The sequence below is a fragment of the Lycorma delicatula genome, chromosome 1 (assembly GCF_047948215.1).
Source record: "Lycorma delicatula isolate Av1 chromosome 1, ASM4794821v1, whole genome shotgun sequence".
Taxonomy (NCBI): Eukaryota; Metazoa; Arthropoda; class Insecta; order Hemiptera; family Fulgoridae; genus Lycorma; species Lycorma delicatula.
In genome coordinates this window covers 136767605-136788104 of record NC_134455.1, presented here as the reverse complement: position 1 = coordinate 136788104, position 20500 = coordinate 136767605, and the positions used below count along the sequence as shown (strand labels likewise).

Here is a 20500-nt window from a genome sequence, read left to right as displayed (position 1 = left end):
CCGTATTAGTAATTCAAGAATTAAAAAACAAAAAAAAACGTGTAAAAAGTAAAATTCATTAACACTTAAATAATATTCTATTGAAACTTAGCTTTTTAAATGTTTTTAGTTTGCATAGATAAGGTACAAATTAAAACAGTCCAGACAATAACCTGGATTGCCATCGCAATCTTGGCAGAAAGATGTCACCTTATGCGCTTTTCTGTCTGTTCCTTTGCTACCAATTGACCATCCCTGAATCCATTTTGACTAGTTTCGGCGTTGCGTTTGTACATACGTATGTATCTCGCATAACTCAAAAACGATTAGCCATAGGATGTTGAAATTTTGGATTTAGGACTGTTGTAACATCTGGTAATGCACTTCTCCTTTTGATTATAATAGATTGAATCAAAAAGCAAAAAATCAACAAAAAAATTGTATTTTTAACTTTTTCTTAACTGCATTAATAAGTCCTCTTTGACAGCTTTTCAACGATATGTCATAAACGGTACTTACTTTCATTGGTTTCAGAGTTATAGCCAAATAAAATTTTAATTAATGAAATATTTGAATCTTACAAGGGAAGGTCTATTGGTTAAAATCAGATTTCACCTTTTTTATTTTAATTTAAATATATTGATTTATTAACCCGTGACTATAAAAAAGAATAAAATAAATAATTACTCAATAATAATAATAATATTAATAAAAAGAAAATGAACAAAAAAAAATCAGAAGTTATTGGTGAAATAAAATTTTATGTACTTTTAAAAATGTATTTATGTAATTTAATAGGCATTATTACATATGTGTATGTGTAATAGATTTGGTGAAACATCTGATTATTTAATATTAATTGAAAATTATAATTTAGAATTGTATTATTTTTGGATTTTCTAGTTTAATTTCTGTTCAATTTTATTTAATTATTCTGGAATTTCTGTTTAATTTTATCTACATTAAAGTTAACTACAGAGTGACTGAAAAATAGACCCTCACAAGAACAACATATACACTTAGGCATACATGCCTGATCTTTAATAAATTGCAAAATAAATCTTATCTTTTAGTTCATTGCTCCTCTGATATTGTCGGACAATATTCTCCCTAAGTCGGAGTCGATCATCATTTCGTTTATTTGTTTTTTGTTGCCAGTCATTTAATTGCTCTTTGGTTTGATATAATTCTTCTGATCTTAATTTGTGTACATATTCTGTTTTAAAATTTTTTCTCTATACCTCTTAATCTTTTTATTCTTTCCTTGGTCTTAACATTTTGTTCCTCTATATTTATCATCTTCTCTTAATCTTTTTATTATTTCTTTCGTTTTAACATTTTTTCTTTATATTTACCATCTCTTAATTTTTTTATTCTTCCCTTGTTCTTAACATTTTCTTCCTCTTTATATTCATCTTTTTGTCGTTTTTTTGAGATGATATTTCGTCATGTTTTCTTTCTTTTCCTGTATGATTGTTTCTTTTACATTTTTGATTATTCACCAAATAATCCAATAATAAGAACTGAATATTTTACATCGTAAGGTTGAAATTAACATTTGTAACCAGTATATAGGAGTTCACTAAACGGAATAGTTTAATTATTATTAACTTTTATTAATACAACACACCAGAAATCTGACTTTTGTTAATCAGTAACTCATGAAGATATGAATAATACTTATCTAGTAATATGAGTAATTAAGAGACTTTTTTCTATCCTAATATTTCATGTAAGATTATTGAATTAATAATTGTATAAATATCTGATATTAATAAAAACTGATATTTCGGCAATTGTGTAACTGTACACTTTATCTTTCTCTTTCACTTTTAAAAATTTGATGTGGTCTCCACATCAGATTTTTTATTATTGTTGAAATTGTTAAATATGATTTTGATTATATGTATTATAGCATCCTGGGTACTTCTACTTGTCTGAAAAGCCATATTGATTTCTACGTATAATATCATGTTTATTTAAATATTCAATTAGTATTAATTTTATTATGTTTTCTATAACTTTAAAAGTAACAGCTGAACAGACTTTTTTGGTGATAATTGAAAGATTTTCAGAGTACCAGATTAAAAAGGGGTACGCTATTAAAAATGTTGAATCGTTTGGGAAAATATCCTTTTATAAAACACTTGTGTATTATTTCTTTCAAAGGTATTACAATGGAAGGGGAAAATACTTTTTAAACTTTTTGAGGAATACATTTATTGCTTGGCTTATCAGTGCCTGGAAACGAGTTATTTTTAAAAGATTTAATTACTTTAAAATTTCTGTTTTGTTCGTTGAAGACAGAAAAAAGGAGTAGTAATCTCCATGTCAGGACATGAATTAATGGAGGATGCAACATTCCTGAGATTTTCATTTCTTAATTTTTATGCTTATGTTTTAGCTACTTGTGCAAAATGGGTGTTTAAAAATTTGGATCTATGTTGGGAAAAGTTAACAAAAAAATAAAAGAACACACAGCTCGTATTTACCAAAAGAAATTGGACTTTAATTGGAAAGGAAACAAATGAACTTAATTTAAATCATAACCTTAAAAAATAAAACGAAATTATGAAATTAACATAACTTAATGATACTTAATAAATATCAGCTGAATCAACATATGAACAATGATATTAAATGAGAAAATACATGAATAAACATTTTTCAAATACACATTTTGAAAACCTACAATTTAACAAAGCCTGAAAACAAGAGAACATAGAACACGTTATTTACAATTATATACTTAGAAAAACAAAACATCAATAAACATAGTATGACTGGAAAACTATTGCATTACTAATATCTGCTGTATTATTGAAAAATTAGCAATGAAATAATGTCATTAACTTAGAAAAATAAATTATAGTAAATCTTATTATTTGGCACTGGCCTTTCCTGATTTATGAACATCAAACTTAGCATTAAATAATTAAAACAGGTAATTCTAGTTTAGTGTAGAAAAAAGGCCACAATAATATTCTAGTACAAAAAGAGTTAATTACAATAATCAAATTGAAATAAGTAAATATATAAATAGAGTTCATTTAGTAGTAAGCTTTCTTGAAAATATAAAATTACAAAGTCCAAAAACATAAATTCACATCAGGAGTAATTTGCTTTAGGTTAATTTAAGAGCAGTATTAAGAATACAGTTCATGAGTAGAAAAAGGATTAATCTCGGCGATTAACAAGTTACAAGATTAAATGATAAGAGTTAATTACAATAACAACAAATTGTAATAATAAAGCACGTAAAATAGGTTGCACCTGAACAATGACATAACCTTATATAAGCCACCTTCGTGACTGCACTTATGTGAATAAATGGTTTTTTAAACCAAACTTGAAATTGAAATGCATAATGTACGATTAACTGAATGCTTCACAAATTTTACTGATAAAATAACTGATTAACGTAATAAATAATGAAAATTGAACTTGCCTGTAGCACACAAATATTAGCAAGAGACGAACTCGTGAATGAAGGTAAATGAATACATACTGTAATCCTGGGCGTAGTCTGCAATGGTGTATCAGGAATACAGGGGTGAGACGTGGTTTAGGGGTTGAGCAGGACGTGGCGTCTCAAATATGTAGCAACGAGTTTGGAGAGATTCTGCATCGATGAAAATGTAATCAGCAGCTCGAGAAGATTCGGCGTCGACAGAATTGGCAGTTTGTAGTGATTGAAACACTTTCCACAGAGACGTAATATAGTAATTTGAAGAATAACTTAACAAAGAAACGAGGCAAAACAAAACATAGAGATCGGTGAAGTTACGAGACACGGACGAGTAGAACTAGAGAATATTTCGATAGGGAAATACCACAACGTTTATGAGAGTATGAATGCGATGAAAATATTATCACAAAGTTTGAGAGAGAAAAGTCACAGTCGACTGTACATGGTGAATGTCTGATCTACTCTGCCGAAAAAATGGCGTGAATGAAAAGAGAGGGAAACCAAACCTAGGCAGTGGACAGGAGAGAGTGTGTGTAAAGAGCAATAGATGTGGGGAGGTATTAGTATGGGAACGAAACAAACAGAGAGTGTAAGAGGACAGCCTCTAATTATAATACGAGAAAAGAACACGCGGTCACTATTAAGATGACAGAATCGAACAGTCTGAGCGGCGCCAGAAGTGTCGAATGTGAAAACAAAAGCCGAAACAAGGCTATTATAGAAATACACAAATGACAAGCCCAATACGAAACAGGGTAATAAATTTACCAAGCCTGTAACAAACAAGACCCAACCCTATCTTTGAATTCATTAAAAATAACGCAACTTTACGATATGGCGTAAACATCTATATTAGGTTTTAGCGAGTCCTGTTCTATGTTCAACATTTCATTCATATATCTCAAGGTTTTTCTAATATTACCTTTATAAATAGAGATTTTATTGTTATAGTAATCATATTTATGTTGATTAGTCTTTAAATATTTTAGTATTTAAGAAATTTGGTTTTTAATTTTGTGTTGAAAGGCTGTTTAACAAAAACTTTATATATTTTATCACATTTGTATTTATAATTAACTAATCCTATTGTTATCCAGTTTTTCAGAGGTTTAATTTGTACTGCTATTTTTTTCAATGGCTGTACATTTCATTTAACTACATAGTTTATTTATAAAATTACTAAATCATCAGTATTATGATTGGATGGTATTACTTCATCCCAATTTTCATTTTTTAGTTTGATATTAAATTTAATATTAATATTAACTTTTAATATTTAAAAAAATTATTTTTAGTTAAGTTTATTAAAGTTAAAGTTAATACTTTTAGTAATGTAATGTGTCTATTTGTCTTTAAATTAGTATAAGTCTTAGCTGCAGAAAGTACAGAACAATCTGTAATATGCGTTTTAAAAATTAATCCAAGTATATTCTCAAGACAGAAAGATGTGTTTTGAAAAAACACATAATCAATGCAGGATTTTGGATCGTTTTGAATTCCAACGGGTTTATTTATTTAGGATTTATAACCATTAGATGACATAGTATTAATTCATGTCTTGTAAAATATTCAAATTCTATTAATTTATTAGGATTACATGGTTCGTTAGTAGCTGAAAAACCATTTAATTTGTGATTAAAGAATAGCCGTATTATTTATTTCTTAAGAATAATGTGTTATCATTAATCTGATATATAATTTTCAAAGAAATTGTATTACAAATTACAGGTTTTGATAATTCACTAAAGTTATTCTTAAACAGAAATTACTAATTATTTTATATTCTTTGTCTGCTTTTATCCAAAATAAATTTTTATTCCCTTTAAGCTATAAATGTTAATGCAAAAAATAGCATATAAGAAATCCAGATTTGTACTTTTTTATTCTCTCCGTTAATATAAAATAACTAAACTTTGCAGCATTATTATTATTGTAAACAATTTTGAAGAAGAAACAATGAAATGAATGTTATAGAACTATTGAAGTTGATGACATATTTCATATTTATTTTAATACTTTTATTGATAAAGCTAATGAAATAAATTATTTTTTTATTATAATACATATGAAGCTTAAACAAGAATTCTTATTGATTCATTTATATGATACAAAATTTTGGAATGAAATTTAAAATTTTGAAACAGAAACGTGGGTGGTGGATGATTATTCTTTAATTCATATTATCCAGAAAGATCTTGGAAGTTACCTTTTTCAATATTATTTCAAAAAGGCAAAACCATTGCAGGAAGTATTACACACTATATAAGGGATTTGATTATTTATTACATTATTTCAGTTTTCTTTTATCAGAATCCCAAATCTCAATTACATTCACTCTATAAGTGTTTCATATTATTTTCTTCAATACTTAACAAATTATCTTATGTATCAGGATTTATGTCACAAATTTTTTTATATTTAAAGTGAATGTCTACACCATATTTATTAAACATAGCAGATGAAGAAAATGGTTCTAATGAATCTTTTAATTTATTTACACTAAAAACATTTTTCTGGGTAATAATCATTTTATTTGTTTACTTCTTAAAATTCTTTTTAATCCTATTTTATTATAATTATTATCCTGAAAAGATTAAACTAATATTAAAAAAATAATTCAGTCTGATGATTATATTTGATCACAGCTATATGAGGTGTGTGAGAAAAGTAATGAGACTGACTTTTTACTTACCAAAGTTTTTATTTTTTTCAAACAACAATATTATGCCCTTCAAAGTAGTTTCCTTGGGCAGCTATATACCGATGGAGTTGTTCCCATTCCTGGTAGCAGCACTGGAAGGCTTCAACTGGTAGAGCTTTTAACTGGTCGGTCACGGTCTTTTGAAAGTTCTCCAGAGTTCCAAAATGATGTCCTTTTAAGATATGTTTCAATTTTGGGAAAAGGAAAAGGTCACAAGGACTCAAATCAGGTGAATAGGAGGGTAGAGGAACCATAGGAATGCGTTTTGAGATAAAAAATTCCCTGAAGGAATTGGCCGTGTGACACGGGGCATTGACATGATGAAGCATCCACTTGTCTGCAATGTCTGGTCTCACGCGAATCACTCTTTTCCTGAGCCTTTCAAGGACACCTTTGTAAAATACTTGGTTGACAGTTTGTCCTGTAGGAACAAATTTTTTATGCACTATACCCCTACTGTCAATCAGAGTGCTTTTGATCTTTGATTTGCTCATTCGACATTTTTTCGGTCAAGGAGATGACGAAGTGTGCCACTCTATGCTTTGCCACTTTGTTTCAGGATCGTACTCAAATATCCAGGATTCATCACCACCTGTGATCACACGATTGAAGAATTCTTGGTCGTTGTCAATCCTCTCAAGAAGATCAACGCACACGTTTCTTCAATTGCCCTTCTGTTCCATTGTGAGATTTTTCAGCACCAATTTCGCACAAACCTTTCATGTTCAAATCATCTGTCAAAATTTGATGTATGGTGAAAGTGTTTAAATTTAACTTCACACATCATCCTTATTGTTAAAAAATAAGACAACATTGAGGTCTGATGTACAAGAACCTTCACACGCTCAATGTTTTCGTCAGATTTTAAAGTTGAAGGTCTCCCTGAGCAAGGTTGATCTTCAACTTGTTCTCAGCCTTCCAAAAATGATTTGTGGCAGCAGAAAACTTGTGCTCTTGATAAGCAATGTTCGCCATAGGCCTGTTTCAACTTTTCAAAGGTCACACTCACAGATTTCCCAAGTTTAACACAAGACTTGATTGCACAATATTGCTCTAAATTCTGATGCTCCATTTTCGTAACACACAACAAAAACACAACTTCACTGATGGCGCTGTCAAAAATAATGTGTTCTGAATGGAGTTGAAACTCGTACTGAACATGTGGAAGGGATGAACAAACCGGTCTAGCACAGACCAGTAAACACAGCGTTGCCAGATCACTCGCAGTGTTACCAATCTCATTACTTTTCTTACACACTTCGTATGTGTACCGGTATGAGCCGGTATTTAGAACATTGTCTCTGGCATTCCAAAGTCTCCTCTGTGAGAGTACAAAATATAACAATGTGTATTTAGACACACATTGTTGTATCTAAATATAGATACAATAATATGTCTGTATGTAGGTAAATTTATTCATTGAACACAAACATCCACACAAATTCATCAGACATTTTAGTCCTGTAGTAATTTTTATACAAAAGAAAACTTATAAAAACATCATTCATTATAGTGTTAGACGGGAAGACTCTTCCTAAGTATATACATCATCTTAAAACTGAGTTATTAAAAAATTGGAATGGATTTCAAATGTTTATTTCTAACATTATAAATGACAGAAATCTGTACCACACATCACTGGATAAAGAAAGGTTCAAATTAAAAAAAATAGCCTATTAGGTTCATTCAATGCCATGCAGCAGAACTGTTTTTTGTTTACAGGAAAATGGCGGCACCGTAGAAGTCTTTTTATGTGTTACAGTTTGTGAAGAGTGAATCCACTGTTCACATGCAAGGTAAGTTCCATCATCGATTCACCAAATGATGCCTTGTTATAAACAGATTTATAAGTGGCATAAAAAAAAATTAGAAGGCGGTGTTTCATTTGCAAACAGAAAAACACTGATTATCATAGGATGTTCGATGAAAATATTGAGTGCATCAGCGTTGCAATAAAACAATCCCCTTGGAAATCCATAACACAAGCAAGCACTGAACTCGTTAATTCCTCAAACAAAAGTACTGTTTGTTCTTAAAATAGCAACTGTATATGAAGCTGTAAAAACTGAATCCAGGCAACCATAATAGAAGTTGTCAAATGAAGCAATGGTTCATCTTTATAGTGAAGCTAGTTGGCACAGTAGTAGAATTTGTGAGAGTGAAAATCCTTGTGTATCTTCAAACATGAAAAAGAATCTAAGTTGAATAGTGTTTAACATAATTTCTGTAAGCAGAGTTTATGACCTTTCTTTTATGGTGATGGTGAGACTAGAATTTTATATCAGGACAAGCTACAAAACTGGTTGTTTCTCCAACTTCAAGAAAATTCAAGTAACTTCATTTTCAATCAAGACGGTAGCCCATCTCACTTCTACAGGAGGTCTGGTGTTAGGTAAACAACACTTTTCCATTACAGTGGGTTGAAGAGATGGATCAGAAGATCTTGTTCATTGTCTGTGGCATTCCAGACTCTTTTGTGAGAGTACATAAAAGAGAAAATACCACCGATACTTTCTATTCTTTAAGATTTTAGATATCAAGCTGTTGAAATTGTGAATTCAGTAACTAGGGATCAGTTAATTCATGTTTGGCAAGAAATAATTTTAACAATTTTTATTTAACAAATTGTGCTCATGTTGAGAGCACACTAAATCGTAGACCCTAATACTTTGAACTTTCCTTTATCTATTGATATCTGCATTTGTTTCTGTCTTTTATAGTTTGTTAGAAATAAAAATTTGATATCTGCTCTTTCTTTTTATACAACCCAATAATTTATCAGGATCTTTTTATTAGCATTTGGTCAGTTTCTTATGTAATATTCTGTTTTATAATTTTATTTTGATTAAAAACTTAAATAGTTTACAGAATGGTTTTAAATTAAGAGGTAGGCATAGTAAGTAATTTTAATCTTACTAAGTAATAAATATTAAGGAAATCATAATCATAATGAAAGCCATAATTGTTTCAAAAGATTAGCCTATATGCAATCACTTTGTAAACATTTTTTGGGAATAAAATAAAATTTTAATGAATAATTGTTAACATCGCAGTACAAATCTTTGGTGAGGGGTAAAAAAATCTTTTGTATCAGGGTTATAATTTGTTATAAATCTCTTAGATGAGCTTCACAGTGATGAGTTCACGATGATATTATTTTACTTACTGCTGATGACACTGATTATGTTGAAAGATTATATGATATATATAGAAATCTTTTGGTAGTAGGAGTGGTTTTACTAACCCAGTCATGGGTTAGGCTGTTTACATCATTTGTAAATACAAGTGAAATACATTACAATAAATACATACAGTTATTTACATCACTTGTACATTCCTGCACTTGTAATGAGTAAATGTATTACCTGTCTAGTTTTTTTAAATAAACTGTCATTTTAACAGATATGTTACAATTTAAATGTGTTTTTCTTAAAAGTTATCTAATTTTATCAAGTGAGTTAATTTATTTTAGCAATGCACTAAATTTATTTATTACCCTAAAGGGATTTTTTCTAATGCACAGGAGTATAGTTAGAAATAAATTTTAATTGACATCATTTTACATTATAAAAACAGTTTTTATTTTATCTTTCTAATGTTCACATTGCAATCTGTTCTATTAGTGAACAATAAGGAACCCCCCCCCCCCCACCATCACGACCCAATGAGGTAAGGATGACATGTGATTTTGTACAGATTCACGCCAACTATGCCTGAGATTAGCTTTTATTCAGATTAAAATCTTAGAAACTTCAACTTCATAAATCAGCTGTTAAACAATTGTATGATAATCACAGCCTCAGTGCAATAACTTAGTTATATGTTAACTATCTACTTTAATAATTGCCATAAATTCAAATGTTCGTTAACATGTCTTATTCACTTATGTTACATCATCTTTAATCAATTTATTACATTTTGATTTATATTTTGTAATAATTTAAGTTAGTTTATTTGTAAAATTGTCTTTATATTATATGTTTTATAATTTTGTCTAGTTAGAACTGTTTATACGTGTGTTAAAACGTAACTCAAATCATAGTGAACAATACAATTTAATTGAAATAGAATAATATGTAACATCAGCTGGTTTAAAAGCTGACAGAATATAATAATTGTATTTAGTAAATAAGAAAAATGTGATAGATGTCTGTTTACATTAATTAAGAAGAAAAAGAAGAGAATGAATTCTAACAAAACTGCTTGTCATAAAAAAGTTTTTTTTTCATCAATAATAATTGAGTTAATTAACAAGTTACATAAATGTTATAATAGTTGACAATACAATTAAATGTATAATACATTTATTTTCCATTTAATATCAGTAATTATATAATTATACTCTTATATCAGTAATTATATTAATTAAGGTTACTCCAAATGAAATAGCAGAGCTATTGTTCAATCACTTCGAGAAGGCCAGCAAAACGGCCAACTACGAGGAAGGTTTTCGAACCAAAAAAGAAGAACTCGAAGGTCTACTAAATTTTAGAACTGAGTATAATTACTCATATAATGTACCATTTAAAATGGAAGAATTCGTGAAAGCATTAGAAAAAGCAGGTAACACAGCTGCTGGTAGGGATGAAATCCATTATAATATGATCAGGCAGCTGAATACCACTGCAAAACGCAGATTATTAGAACTTTATAATCAAATATGGCAGGATAGAACGTACCCGCAGCAGTGGAAAAAAGCTCATGTTGTTCTAGTACCAAAGAAAAAAAAAAATTTAACAGACCCCAATAGCTACCGTTCTATTTCTTTGACGTGTGCTATGGGAAAAATACTGGAAAAAATGATTAATAATCGACTCGTCTGGGTTTTAGAAAAAGAAAACCTGATATCACCATACCAAGCAGGTTTTCGACAGTACCATTCCACCACCGATCAAATGATCAACTTAGAGAAGATTATATATAACAGCTTTATTACAACGAAACATTGTGTTGGAGTCTTCTTCGATCTTCAGAAGGCTTTCGATATGACCTAGCGTTATGGAGTCATGCTCCAGATATATGACTGGGGCATTCGTGGCAATCTGCCTGTACTGCTCAGCAACTATATGAATGACCGTACCTTCCAAGTACGTGTCAACAATGAATATTCATGTGAAAGAATCTTGGAAAATGGCATACCGCAGGATTCGCCGTTGAGCGGTACCTTGTTTACCAGTGCCAATTATAAATTGAAATTAGCCATTCCAGCAGAAATCAGCAAAAGCATCTATGTTGATGATCTGGCAATTGTGTATGCCAGCAACAAGACTGCTATGGTGAGGTACAAATTGCAACGAGCGATCAATGCTCTAAATGAAGTTGCAAAGAATAACGGATTCCAATTCTCACCAGAAAAAACGTGCTGTGTACACTTTTGTAGGAAGAGAATTCCTCATCAAAGTCCTGCGTTGACAATTGATGATAATGCAATACAATATAAAGACAATTAAGATATTTAGGAGTAGTATTGGATAAATCCCTTACATGGGGATTGCATATACAGGATTTGAGTGATAGATGCAAAAGAGCCCTAAACATTATAAAATGTTTATCGAACTTAAATTGGGGCTCAGACAAAGAGACAATATTGAGATTGTATAAAGCATTGGTTCAATCTAAACTAGACTACGGATGTATCGTATATTCATCCGCTAGAAAGTCGCATTTAAAAAAGTTAGACGTAGTTCATAATAGCGGTATAAGATATGCGCTTTCCGCACAAGTCAGGCGGCTAGTCTGATGTCTGAAGCCGGAATAATGCCACTACATTATAGAAGAGAGATCCTTTTGTTAAGATATGCAGCAAATGTATGGGCTTTCCCTGCTCATATAAATAATAAATTGTTTACGAATCATCCTATGGCTGCAGTATATGAACATCGTGCTACCTATTCCAGACCAGCCGGAATTAGGTACCATGAATTAAGAAGAAAATACGAAATTGCTATACCAGAGACACTAGCAATTTCTACTAGAGAAATACCGTCATGGCTCTTGCCAGCGGTAAATACAAGCTTAGATTTCTCTGAAGGAGAAATAAAACAGAAACCAGCAGTGATCATCCAGCAGGAATTTTTGGCAACCGTTAGTAGCTACGAAGAACATATTAGAATTTATACTGACGGTTCTAAAACCGAACATGGTGTTGGATGCTCAATATATGTAAATGAAGAAGCCCACTTTTGGAAACTGCCAGATGTGGCCAGTGTCAATACGGCAGGACTTACTGCAATTCAGCAGGCTCTTCGCTACACTGAACACTATTGCGAAGAGAGAGTGCTAATATGTTCCGATTCATTAAGTGCACTTGTCGCAATTCGGAAAAAGAACATTAAGGATGTCCTAATTGCAAACATCCTGTCCATTTTATACGTACTAAAACAACGAGGACAGCGATGCGTATTTGTATGGACTCCGGGGCATGCTGGTATTACAGGTAATGAAATCGCAGACGAAGCTGCCAAAAGGCAACAGTCTGCGATGATTTGGATGCATTTCCTGTAAGAGTGGCCGATGTTAAAAACGGTCTAATAAACATAGTAAGAAACAAGTGGAACGCTGAATGGAGGAGTTTAAATACAAAATTAAACTCAGAAAAAACTTCTCCTTATAAATGGAAAAGCGACTTTAAGTTGACTCGCCGTGAACAAGTAGCGGTGACCAGACTTAGAATCAGTCACACGCGATTAACAAATTTATATTTGTTAAATGGCGAAGGGAGACCAATGTGCGGTGTTTGTAATAAAACACTGACAATCAAGCATCTAATAGAAGAGTGTACCATATATGAGGACCTCAGAAAGAGGTTCCATCTTACAAATAATATTAGTGCTGATCTGGATAATGGAAATGAAGAAAATATAGTTGCATTTTTACACGCCAGTGAACTTCTTAAAAGTCTATAAATGGAAGTTTAAAGCTGTGATAAAAGATACTCTAAGCGGTAGTTTTATATATATATATATATATATATATATAAGGGAGTCTCGAAGCGTGGCACGCATAGTGACGGGAGGTAGTCCTCTTGCCTAGGCCATTTTGGCTCACCTGCATTCAAGAGCAGTGAGTCGGAGTGTGTCCGATGATGGCATGGGGGACCCTCAAGGGTGGATTGAGGGCGCGAGGCTATGGATGTATTCCGTGCATGCCTATAGCCTGTTTATAAGAAGGATTCAACTGCCACGGCACCCTGGTGCGACTGATATACTGCTCAACGGCGGTTCTGGTCGCCCCGAGGGTGCTTAAAGAAACTATAAATGAGACTCGTAGAAGAAAGAAAGAAAGATATGGTATTGATAAGCTGAAATTTTAATTTTATGGTCTTTTGAGAACCTACTCAAATTTTAATATTGGGGTCCTTTACACCCCATAAGTTTTTGTGATTGTCCTTGTCTTTTATGTCTTAATGTTTATTGTGAAGTTTGTGTTTTTAAATAAAATGTAAGGGCCCTTTACAACCTTACATATGACGATCCTGATGGAGATAATAATTTCTTTTAAAGAATGTGACGAGGGCTAATGACCTTAGCAGTCGATGCCCGTAAAAATTCAGTTAAAAAAAAAATTAAATAATAATGCTGTGAGGTACATAATCCCCACCTCCGGAACACAACATCTACGTTCCACGTCCAGGGCGGCAACAGCTGTACTTAAGTACATTAAATATAGCTGGCTAACGGGATTCCGAGTGTTGTTTCTCGGATATGCTTTTTTCGGCCGATTTTCATCTATAGGCCGAATTACAGGACTGGGCTTTGCGGCCACCTGCAGATTCGAAATTCTTAACGATTATGGAAATGGATTAATATCGCCTTTAGAGCTGGCGATGTGGCGGCCACGGTCAAAGTTATTTGTAGGTGTAACTGAGACCTTTCGTTGTCCACATGCTCCCCGCGATGGCAAGCATGTAGTTAAGGTGCCCATGTTCGGAGCATGGGAGCCCTGAAAGCTTCGGTGTGTAAGGGCCTGGAGTCAGTGCAGAGACTGCGCATCCGCTCTCTGCCTGGACATATGCCGGTTCCACCGGAGTACCGGAACGGACCTGCAGGGTTGGTAGCCCTGGAGTGGGGGTGTACCCCGGCGGCTAGCCTTACTACAGAAGGGATTAATTGTTCATGGAAACTGAACAACTAAACGTGGCAGAGGGTTCACGTAAACACCCTCGTCTAGAACCGGCCGTTTTGCCTGAGGCGAAACGCCGAAAGAGTGCGGAAACTAGAACGATTGAGATTGAGGCTAGAAAGAGCTTGCAGAAAGCTTTTTTCAAGAGCAGCATTCCCAAACCAAAATACTTAGTTGTTACAAAAGAAGCCGGTAATTTCTCGAAGGTGAGTCCATTCCTCATCGCTCGAGAAATAACAAAATGTGCTGGAGGCCCTGTTAAGGAAATTAGGAAAACTTTCACAGGACTTCATGTAGAGACTGTAAATGATATACAGTCACAGAAGATCCTAGGTCTTAAAAAAATTGGAGAACTAACTGTACGTGTTGATCCCCACGGCACGCTCAACACCTCAAGGGGTGTTGTGGTCTGTCGGGATCTTCTTAACTGTACGGAGCAGGTAATTGTAGAAGAATTAGCACCGCAGGGAGTATTAGAAAGTCGGAGGTTGAACATGAGAAGGAATGGCGAAGTCCTACCTTCAGCATCTCATGTTCTCACATTTAACCGGCCTACTTTGCCGGAAAAAGTAAGAGCGGGAATACATCGGTTGGATGTGCGGGCATTTGTCCCACAGCCAATGAGATGCTTCAAATGCCAACGTTTTGGTCTCACCGCTCTCAGATGTGAGAGAACACAAATATGCGTGTGCGGCGATGAGTTGCATGAGGGAGAGCCATGCAAAGAACCTCCTACATGCATCAATTGTAAAGGAACGCATTCTTTTAGATCCAGGAACTGTCCTGCATACAAAGATGAAGTAGCTGTGCAGGAAGTAAAAACCCTGCAAAAGGTCAGCTACTTTGAAGCAAAGAAGATCGTAAACGCCCGCAGACCTAGAGCAACAACAACCTATGCTCAGGCTGCGGCTGCTGTTCCTGCTCCTGCTCCAGTTGCTGTTGATGAGAGTGCAATCATCAACAAACTCGCACCTACCTTGGCTGGCTTAATTGAGAGGATAATTGAAAATAAAATGTAGCCTCTCAACAATAAAGAATTTGTTAAGCCAAAGATAGTGGTACAGCCTGCTGAAGATAAATCTGCAAAAATGAAAGTTGGTCCTGTAGAAAAGAAAACTGACGCCAAACCAGAATGTCAAGTCCGTTACAGCGAAATTCTTCATGACAAGAAACAAGAGTGTGTTATAGAGGCTGCAAAGCCTCCTGCAACTGAGTTGGCCTCCAAACCACAGAGGCCACAAAATATCACACAGTGGGGACGAGTGTCCCCCCTACCCCAGGCTGCGACCGGTGCGACCCCCGTGTCTGGGGGCGGCCAGCTTGCCGCCTCTAGATCGGCGCCGATCCATGCCCGTCGTCGTCGGCGGCTTCGGTGGTCTCCGATTCGGAGACCGGAAGCTACACGGGCGACGACGTTCTCCACGACCACGATGCTGTTCGAAAGATGGAGAAAAAAAGGGTGGCCGAAAGGCAAACTCAGACTATAATTTAATTAAAAATTAGCGAGTCGATTGTACAATGGATGTTTTTCAAACATCCATGAGCTCCAACGCTTGGTACATGATGTAGACCCGGTTTGTTTATGTCTGCAAGAAACGCATTTCCGCCGAAATTAAAATTTTTAATTAAGAGGATTCAATATATTCCGGCGAGATCAACCGCCAAATGTAAGAGTTAGAGGTGGAGCAGCCATATTAACATCGACTAGAGCTACCACCGAAGCGGTTGTTCCAAACACAAACCTACAAGTGGTCGCCGTTAGAATGAAGCGTCCGCTTCAGGTCACTGTCTGCAGCATATACTTGCCTAATTTTGACTGGAATAAGGATGACATAGCAAGATTTATTTTTGAGCTTCCTCCACCTGTTTTACTGTGGGTGACTTTAATGCTCATAATTCTCTTTGGGGATCGGATCGAATAGATCCCCGTGGAAGAGAACTGGAAGGGTTCCTGATGAATTCAGAACTTATTATTTTAAACGACGGATCGGGAACCTTTTTCAATGCCAGAGATGGATCGACGTCCTGTATAGATCTTGCACTTATAAGCGGATCGATAGCACCGAGGTACAGCTTCCATGTCTTAGACGATTTGCATGGAAGAGATCATTTCCCAGTCCCAAGGAATAACGGATTCCAATTCTCACCAGAAAAAACGTGCTGTGTACACTTTTGTAGGAAGAGAATTCCTCATCAAAGTCCTGCGTTGACAATTGATGATAATCCAATACAATATAAAGACAATGTAAGATATTTAGGACTAGTATTGGATAAATCCCTTACATGGGAATTACATATACAGGACTTGAGTGATAGATGCAAAAGAGCCCTAAACATTATAAAACACACTATTGCGAAGAGAGAGTGCTAATATGTTCCGATTCTTTAAGTGCACTTGTCGCAATTCGGAACAAGAACATTGAGGATGTCTTAATTGCAAACATGCTGTCCATTTTATACGTTCTAAATCAACGAGGACAGCGATGCGTATTTGTATGGACTCCGGGGCATGCTGGTATTACATGTAATGAAATCGCAGACGAAGCTGCCAGAAAGGCAACAGTCTGCGATGATTTGGATGCATTTCCTGTAAGAGTGGCAGATATTAAAAACCGTCTAACAAACATAGTAAAAACCAAGTGGAATGCAGAATGGAGGAGTTTAAATACAATATTAAACTCAGTAAAAACTTCTCCTTATAAATGGAAAAGCGACTTTAAATTGACTCGCCGTGAACAAGTAGCGGTGGCCTGACTTAGAATCGGTCACACGCGATTCTAAGTTGCATTTTTACACGCCAGTGGACTTCTTTAAAGTCTATAAAATGAAAGTTTAAAGCTGTGATAAAAGAATCTCTAAGCGGTAGTTTTATATATATATAAAGAAAGAAATGGCATTGATAAGTTGAAATTTTAATTTCATGGTCTTTTGAGAACCTCTTCTCAAATTTTAATATCGGGGCCCTTTACACCCCGTAAGTGTTTGTGATTGTCTTTTATGTCTTGTATATTGTGAAGTTTGTGTTTTTTAAATAAAATGTAAGGGCCCTTTACACCCTTACATATGATGATCTTGATGGAGGAAATAATTTCTTTTAAAGAATGTGACGACGACTAATGACCTTAGTAATCGATGCCCATACAAATTCAGAAAAAAAAAATAAATAATGCTCACAGTCAAATCAACTTGTTTATCAAGTACTTTTACATATATAAATATTCTTGTATAATCTCATGTACCTCGAATCGTTTAGATTTAGGATTTCTTTAACATATATTGTTTGTGGGGGCACCTATTGTTGAGAAGGTATATTCCAAAGGCCAGAAATATCATGATGCCATTGGCAAATTATATTTTATAACACATCTCAGGAATTGTTGAGACTACATTTCATTTATATTTGTAGATTATCATCCTCATTCATCCTCTGAAGTAATACTTTACGGTGGTTCTGGAAGCTAAACATAAAAGAAAGAGGTATGTAGCTTTATAATGAAAAGTCTCTAATATTTAATAACTAATTGATTTTCCTTTGTTTTTCATTTTCTAAAATTTGTAATACTGCTAAGATGTAATTTTAAATATACTGTACTAACCATCTAGCAAAAATTTAACCACATACTCAGAATGGATTTTCTAAATCATTATAGAATTATTTATGGGGTGAAGCTAATTTTAGGGGTGATAGTTTGATTGTAAAGGATAGGATAACTTTATAATCGAATGTTATTTGGGAGCCAATTTATTTTCATATTTATTAATAATGTGGTTAGCTATTTAAATCTCAATGTTATCTTTTTTTTGACAGTGCTCAAATTTATTAGCATTTCTCTTTAGGGGTTTTATTAGAAGCAATTGACAAGATAAATTTTGTTGTGGCTTCACTTCTTAAGTGGGCTGTGACTCATGGATTAATGTTTAATGCTAATAAATCAAATACTTTGATGTGTATTTACATCATTAAATTTCTTTCTTTTTTGAATTAACTGGTTAATTTTAATGAGCTACATTACTCATTAAGTGTGCAAAAAAAATATTGTTCACTTCATGTAATTGTGTTTGAAATTAAATGAGGTGTGATCTTTATTAAATTAACCAGGAAAATTCCATTAAATATTTACTACAGTTCTTGTTTTACTGTCATTACGTGATACATACCAACCAAATATTTAAAAATATTTCTCTGAAATTAAAACATTATTTATTCTTGAAATTGTTTTTTCACAAAAGCTATTGAGTTTTCAGTTGCTCTTCTAATATGATTTGATTAGTTGAATTAACATTCAAAATGAATATTCAATACAAATTTTAACAAACTGCAATCAAAAAATGTACAAGTTGCTTAATTTATCTGAAGTAAATATATATATATTTATATTTGTGCGCGCACGTGTGTGTTACTTTTTAAAGAGATAAATTCTTGTGCATTTGATAGTTGATAAGATTTTAAGTTGATTTTGATAAGAAGGTACTTCTTTAAATTAGAATGAAAAAAAGGAAAAAGAAGTATGTTGAATGTATAGTCATTACTTATGATTATCTATAACATCAATAAGTTAGAATAACACTAAAAAAAATTATACAATTTGATTCTATTGAATACAACTAAAGATTCATATCACTAATTTATTTAAAATTCAATTTAATAACACTCCTTCACTTGTGGCCTATGATGTGTGTCAATTAAATCGTCAATTGAAAACTATTGGGAGTTTTAGAGTTTGAAATATTAGTAGACACCTAACATAACATCCAAGTTGTGTCCACACTAAAGTGTATATAACTCTGTTTACAATAAGAAGCTTATTTCAATGAAAACTGAACTTTGTAATGACAAATAAATTGTCAATAATGAGGCTTGAATTAATTTTTCGAATGTAGGTTATTTTCTATTATTATTTTTTGAAAAGCTCTATCATTAGTAAAATGTAATTAAAAAGTTACTACTGATAGTTAGCACGTTTATTACTATAGTATTTTTTTGTATTTTTACTTGTATTAAAACAGCTATTCTCTATTTTTTTTACGAATTGCATAATAGAATAATAATTTAAAAGGAAAATAGATTATAAAGTATATGAAAAAATATAAATTTTTTTTTTTTAAGCAGATAAAAATTATGTTATTTCTCCTCCTTATTTCTTCAACTATGTGAAATTAGAGCGATTTAAAGATTTTTTAAAGCTGTAATTTTTCATTTAGAAAATATTTCACAAAAAAATTATAAATGTTTAAATGTTTAATGTGGACTTCAGCATTATATAGGTTATAAATATTTCTTGAAAATCAGTTAGAATTTTCTTTTATCTTACATAAAGAGTATTTAGTTATTTGCTAATTATTTAACAATATCTTTTATTATATAGAATAAACAGGCTAATCGATGTTAAAAAATTCTACTAAAGAAAATAGATTTTTATTTCCAAATATTATTACTAATAAAAGTACTGCCTATCTTCGTCCAAGCTATTAGGAGTACAATTTATTAATACTTTCGTGCTACCTATCGTCGTGAAATGTAACTAAAATGGATTTAGTAATTATTTAAATGAATATAACTTTTTAAAAATTTTCTGTTCAGAAATTATAAATATTTTTTTCTTTAACTCTTTTTTTTATTTTTATTTTTTTATTTTTGTTAATGTAATTATCCTATTATTTAAGATTAATTATTGTACATCACTTTGAAACTTCTCAAACCTGGGGTAGTTTTACATCAGATGAGGTGTGTTTAAAAGCCAATTTCAACTTATCTCTGGTCTTTTTTCATCTCGCATAAATCTTTCGCCTTTTACTAAAGATTTCCGTGGAAAAAGACAAATGATGAGTCTATAATAATTTTTGTATAGTGCCTGCCTTGAAGGGGTGGGCCAAAACATGAAATGTAAATTAGTTTATCGATCTCACTAATTCCTACGTAAGGAAATAAAATAATGTGTTAATATGTTTCCATATTACCGTCGTAATAAAAGAAACCTGTAGGAGGAAGCTAGTCCCCAACGGTTTTGCATTTGTTGTACATATTTCCCCTCTGTTTGCTTTCATTTTTAAATACCTTGCTGTTTTCTTTTACGTTTTTATTTTTAACGTGCAAGAGAGTCGTAATCTACCTAAATAATAAATGATGTATGTAGGGGGGCTATTAAATTATATATTTTATTTAAAATTAAAAAGAGGGCCACTATAGGATAAAAGTTTTCAAATTATATTTTTGAGTTTATACTGGTAAA

At 32.7% G+C, this 20500-nt stretch overlaps 1 non-coding gene across 1 annotated transcript; it reads left to right on the top strand.

Moving 5' to 3' along the window:
* The first annotated feature begins 20021 nt into the window (after nt 1-20021).
* Nucleotides 20022-20137, top strand: LOC142318604 (U5 spliceosomal RNA). Its single transcript, XR_012754980.1, has one exon. It is a non-coding gene; the product is annotated as a U5 spliceosomal RNA (small nuclear RNA).
* The last annotated feature ends 363 nt before the right edge of the window (nt 20138-20500 follow it).